At 41.6% G+C, this 5772-nt stretch overlaps 1 long non-coding RNA gene across 1 annotated transcript in view; it reads left to right on the forward strand.

Moving 5' to 3' along the window:
• The first annotated feature begins 1879 nt into the window (after positions 1-1879).
• LOC106935899 (uncharacterized) overlaps positions 1880-5772 on the forward strand; it is a 17374-nt gene continuing 13481 nt past the window's right edge. The window contains exon 1 of the long non-coding RNA XR_001421998.1: positions 1880-1893. This is a non-coding gene — a long non-coding RNA (uncharacterized LOC106935899). The remainder of the gene's footprint in view (positions 1894-5772) is intronic.

Genomic DNA, 5772 nt, shown 5'->3' on the forward strand with positions numbered 1-5772 from the left:
GCTGCTGGAATTGAAGAGTTCTTCACAGAATTCTGTCCAATGACACACAATGCCCCGAGTGGAGGATGGTGAACCATCTGGCCAAGACACCAGATGGTGGACCAGAATCACCTCAAAGTCAACAATATCCATCTAGGTCTCACTGAATGTTGAAGTTCCCCAGTACAACATGGAAGTTTCTCTCCAAGGAAGATTTACCAAGATGGGGAAGCACCAAGTATGCCCAGTCCTGCACTGTGCCTCTCAGCAATGGCAACTCCAGTGTGAAAGAGTGTCCAATCCCTCTCAAAACGAGTGTTGCCAGAGCAGTGCGTCGAGGTGAGTCCAACTACTTTTGTTAAAATCTTTCAATCTCACACAACAGCTTCCCCAATAGAGTGCTGCCATGCCACATTCAGAACTATTTATATTATATTCATACTAATGACGGTACATTAGTATTTTACTAACTATTTCTTAGAAAGGAATTTCTGTGTCTGTGAAATAGTAGTTTGCTGCGATTTCATAAACCTTGGTTGTTACTATGAGGTGCTGTTTAGGATAAAATCTACGTTTTGTCTCACACACTACCAAAAACTCACACATAATACTCAAAAAAAAATCACGCACATTCAAAAAATACTCACACACTACTAAAATGTCACACACGCACACAGACGTTAACTTTCTCGCACACATACACTGTACTCGCAGCTCGCACACGCACACAAACGTTTATCTCTCACATACACAAGACTAAAGTTGAACACACACACACAGTACTAAGACTCGTTTTATGTATGTGTGAGAGCGAGACTCTTTTTGAATGTGTGAGAATGGTCACGGAAGAGGCGGGGCATAATTTTTTGATCAAACTGCGCATGCGTACACTTCATTGTGTATGTTTGACTACTATGTTTGACATTTGTCCTCAACATAGTTTAATATAAGGTAGCTATGGAAAGATAGTTTCAATCACACAATGAAGTGCAAATATTTTGAAAACAAAGTAAAAGATCTTGCAGGTAAATTAATTTCCCTCATCCTTTTTCAGAAATGAAAAATTATAAATGCACACTACGTGTTGGGAACCTGTGTTTGTTGACTGACTTTTATTTGTCAGGCTTACGAGACAAAAGCTGAAAAAAGATCGATTCTCTTCGCATTTAAAATGACACAAAACAGCGAAAAAAGACCTCCACACCTGTTAATAATTCCTATAATACTGGCACCCAGTGGACAGATTGTACTACAGCAATTTTGCTATTTTTAATCAATCAATCAGATTTATTTATTTCTATAGAACATTTAAGCTACAAGAAGTTCTCTATATATTTAAAAGCATAAATATACTAAGTAATAGAACATACAGTGAGTCAACAATCAAAACTTGTAGTTTAGGATCTACGCATGCAGTTTGATCAAAAAATTATGCCCCACCACTTCCGTGACAATTCTCACACATTCAAAAAGAGTCTCGCTCTCACACATACATAAAACGAGTCTTAGTACTGTGTGTGTGTGTGTGTTCAACTTTAGTCTTGTGTATGTGAGAGATAAACGTTTGTGTGCGTGTGCGAGCTGTTAGTAGTGTATGTGTGCGAGATAGTTAACATTTGTGTGTGTGCAAGCTGTTAGTAGTGTATGTGTGCGAGATAGTTAACGTTTGTGTGTGTGTGTGACATTTTAGTAGGGTGTATACGCAATTTGAGTTTCTTTTGAGTGTGCGTGATTTTTTTTTTTTTTTTGAGTATGCGTGAGTTTTTGGTAGTGTGTGAGAGACAAAACGTAGATTTTGTCCTAAACAACCCCTCGTATGTTACCGCTGCTTGTAAAATACCTAGCAGGGTGTATTTACCAGCAAATATTAATCCATCCACACACGTACCCCACCAACTCTTAGATTTAGCAGAAGTTTCCATTTCCGGTGATTTCTCAGCAAAAGATTTAGGCTGCTTAGATTCATGGGCTAAAGTTTTAGCTGAAGTCGTATTTCTAGTAGAAGTCTTTACATGCCTATGTTTGCTTTTTAAAGTTTGTGTTTAAGATGATGTTTTAGATGGAGTCTGAAGCTGCTTTAGTTTATAAGTCGCACATTCGGTCCGAGTCGATTTTTCCATTGATTCCGAAATGAAATGCTCAGTCTGTGTAGATTTGTTGGCAAAAAATTTTGGCTGCTTATGACCAGTGCTCAAATTTTCCGTTTGAGTTGATTTTTCAGCTGTAAAGATTTTAGGTTGCTGCAAAGTTTGGTATTGGTATGAAATTGCTTACATTGAAAACTGCACTGCTCTTAGCTTTAACTACTGCTAAGAGGGTAGGTGAGTTACATGCACTGTCTGTCAGTCCTACTTGCCTACAGTGGGCACCGGGGCTCTCTAAAGTATGCTTGAGACCCAATCCTGCTTTTGTGCCCAAGGTGATGGACACATCATACAGGTGTTCAATGGTGGAACTGCTGGCATTCCATCCACCTCCTTTCTCTTCAGCAGAAGAAAAGAGGCTTAATTGCTTATGCCCAGTGAGATCTTTGAAGGCTTATGTTGACAGGACAGCTGAATTTAGAAGAGCTGATCACCTGTTTGTGTCTTGGGCCACTTCTCATAAGGGCAAACCTATCTCTCGCCAAAGGTTAGCACACTGGATTGTGGAGACTATATCTCTGGCATATAGATGCTCAGGGTCAAAGCCACCTGAAGGGGTGAGGGCCCATTCTACCAGGAGCATGGCCACCTCTTGGGCTTTGTTCCGGGGTGTGTCTGTCCAGGACATCTGTGTTGCAGCCAGTTGGGCTACACCACACACGTTTGTGAGGTTTTACAGGCTGGATGTTGCCCAATCATCATTGGTGCACACAGTGCTTGGGGCTGGCTCATCAGGCTGCACCTGAGTCCTGGATATGAATCGCTGCCAAGCATTGCTTCGGGGTCAGCATACAATTCGGGAGTTGGCCATATTTCCCATAGTGAAACACCGAGTGAAGTTAGAAAAAGAACGTTGGGTTACTTAACGTAATCCCTGGTTCTTTGATAATAGAGTGAGGTGTTTCACCAACACATCCCTTCTTGCATGGGCACGGAAAGAAACCTGCTTAGAATGAGTTGAGAGGGGTAGGTTGGCCGTGATATTGGATGGTGGGTGGAGCCACGGTCACGGCTCAACCTGTCTGTCGCGGACAGACGTGATGTCATTGGAGCTTCCGTAGTTGGGTCACGCTGAGACGATTCCCCATAGTGAAACACCTCACTCTGTTATCAAAGAACCAGGGATTACGTTAAGTAACCCAACGTTCAGAGTCACCTGGTGACATTGTGATGTAGAGCTGTGTATCATCCGCATAATTGTGGTAGCTAATCTTATTTCCTGTTATAACCTGAGCCAGTGGGAGCATATAAATATTGAAAAGAAGGGGTCCTAGGATTGAACCTTGGGGTACACCACATGTGACCTTTGACCTCTCTGATGACAAGTTTCCGACTGAAACAAAGACATCCCTGTTCTTTATGTAAGATTCAAACCAGTTGAGCACTGGACCGGAGAGTCCGACCCAACTCTCCAGTCGATTCAGTAAGATGTCGTGGTCAACAGTGTCAAAAGCTGCACTGAAGTCCAACAGAACCAGCACTGTGGTTCTCCCACAGTCTGTATTTATATGGATGTCATTGAACACTTTTACAAGTGCTGTTTCTGTGCTGTGGTGAGCACGAAAACCAGACTGGAAGGAGTCAAAGCAGTTGGTTATTGTTAGGAAGCTATTTAATTGTTTAAAAACTGCTTTTTCAATAACTTTGCTGATGAATGGGAGGTCAGAGGTCGGCCTGTAATTCTGCAGTAGTGATTTGTCTGGATTGTTCTTTTTTATCGGAGGTTTGATAACTGCTGTTTTCAAAGCCTGGGGGAAAACACCTGAAGACAGCGATGAGTTCACTATTTGTATCAGATCATTAGCAATGACAGGCAGGACTTAAAGAAATGTGTGGGTAGGACATCCAGACAGCAGGAACTGAAGCTTAATTGACTAATAATTTCTTCTAGGTTTTTATAATGAAGTAGTTGAAATTGGATCATTTTTCCTGCATTTGTTTTGTTTGGGCACAGCATTGGTACTGGCTTTGGAGAGGATGTGCAGATTAGTCCTCTGATCTTTTGAATTTTATCTGAAAAGAAACTGGAAAACCTGTTGCAGGCGGCATTAGATTGAAGTTCAGGTGGCAACATCATAGGAGGGTTTGTGAGCCTGTCAACAGTAGCCAATAGAGCTCAAGCATTGTTAAGGTTTTTGTTTATGACATCTGCAAAGAAAGCCTCTCTTGCATGTTTTAGTGTTGAGTGATAGTTGCGTTGTCTTTCTTTATAGACGTCATAATAAACGTGCAGTTGAGCTTTACGCCATTTCCGTTTGGCCCTACAGCAGAGTTGTCTTGCAGATTGAACAGTTTGTGCATTTCTCCAAGGAGATTTCTTCCTACCAGACACAACCTTCACTTTAATGGGAACAATGTAATCAATGATATCTGAAAGTTTGCACTGAAAATCATTTACCAACTTATCTACATCATTATAGCTTATGGACGAGGAAGAAGAGTAGATTTGATTAAATGTTTCTGCTGTGTTTTCTGTGAAAGTACGTTTTGTGATGGTAGCTGTTTGACCAAGTGGGTTAATGGATAAAGAACTGTCAAAGATAACAGCAAAGTGATCCGACAGGGCGACATCAGTTACAGAGACACTGGAAATATTCACACACCAGGTCCAGTGTGTGTCCTTGAATATGTGTTGCTTGTTTGACATGTTGTGTTAAACCAAAACTCTCTAATATATTACAGAGCTTTTTTGCCCCTCGGTCTTGAGGGTTGTCAACATGAATGTTGAAATCACAGACAATTATTAAACAATCGTAATCAATGCATATGAGAGATAGAAGTTCATTGAAGTCCGTAAAGAAACCTTCCACATATTTTGGAGTTTTGTATAAATTTAGTGTCAAAGTTCGTTTGTGGCCTTTTACCTCAATTCCAAGATACTCAAAAGACGTGAAATTACCCAAAGAGATTTTACTACAGTTTATAGTATTCTTAAATATTGAATATAGATATATATAGCACACCGGCGCAGTGGGTAGAGCTGTTGTCTTGCAGCAAGAAGGTTCTGGGTTCGATTCCCGGCCCCAGTCTTTCTGCATGGAGTTAGCATGTTCTCCCTGTGGATGCGTGGGTTTTCTCCGGGTACTCAGATTTCCTCCCACAGTCCAAAAACATGACTGTCAGTTTATTTGTCCTCTCCAAATTGCCCCTAGGTGTGTGTGTGTGTGTGTGCATGGTTGTTTGTCCTGTGTGTCTCTGTGTTGCCCTGCGACAGACTGGCGACCTGTCCAGGGTGACCCTGCCTCTCGCCCGGAACAATAGTCGGAGAGGCACCAGCACCCCTCCCGACCCCATTAGGGACAAGGGTGTAAAGAACATGTGTGTGTATATATATATATATAATATTATGTGTATGTCAAGTCTGTCATTTATATATGAAAGTATGTGTTTCGGCTTCTTTTTTCCATAGATGGAGGATCGTGGTCAGTGGTGGAGTAGATGGATTTTCCAGGCTCATAGTGTACCTTGATGCTTCCACCAACAATAGAGCTTTGACTGTTCTCCATAGCTTCATATCGGCTGTTGGCCAGTATGGTGTACCTTCTCAAGTTCGGTATGTATTGCACTCATTTGTCTACAACAGTGTTTTTCAACCACTGTTCTGCGGCACACTAGTGTGCCGTGAGTGATCGTCAGGTGTGCCGTGGAA

Source organism: Poecilia latipinna, unplaced genomic scaffold (assembly GCF_001443285.1).
Source record: "Poecilia latipinna isolate Pla-1442-1.1 unplaced genomic scaffold, P_latipinna-1.0 Scaffold2040, whole genome shotgun sequence".
In the NCBI taxonomy this organism is placed as follows: domain Eukaryota; kingdom Metazoa; phylum Chordata; class Actinopteri; order Cyprinodontiformes; family Poeciliidae; genus Poecilia; species Poecilia latipinna.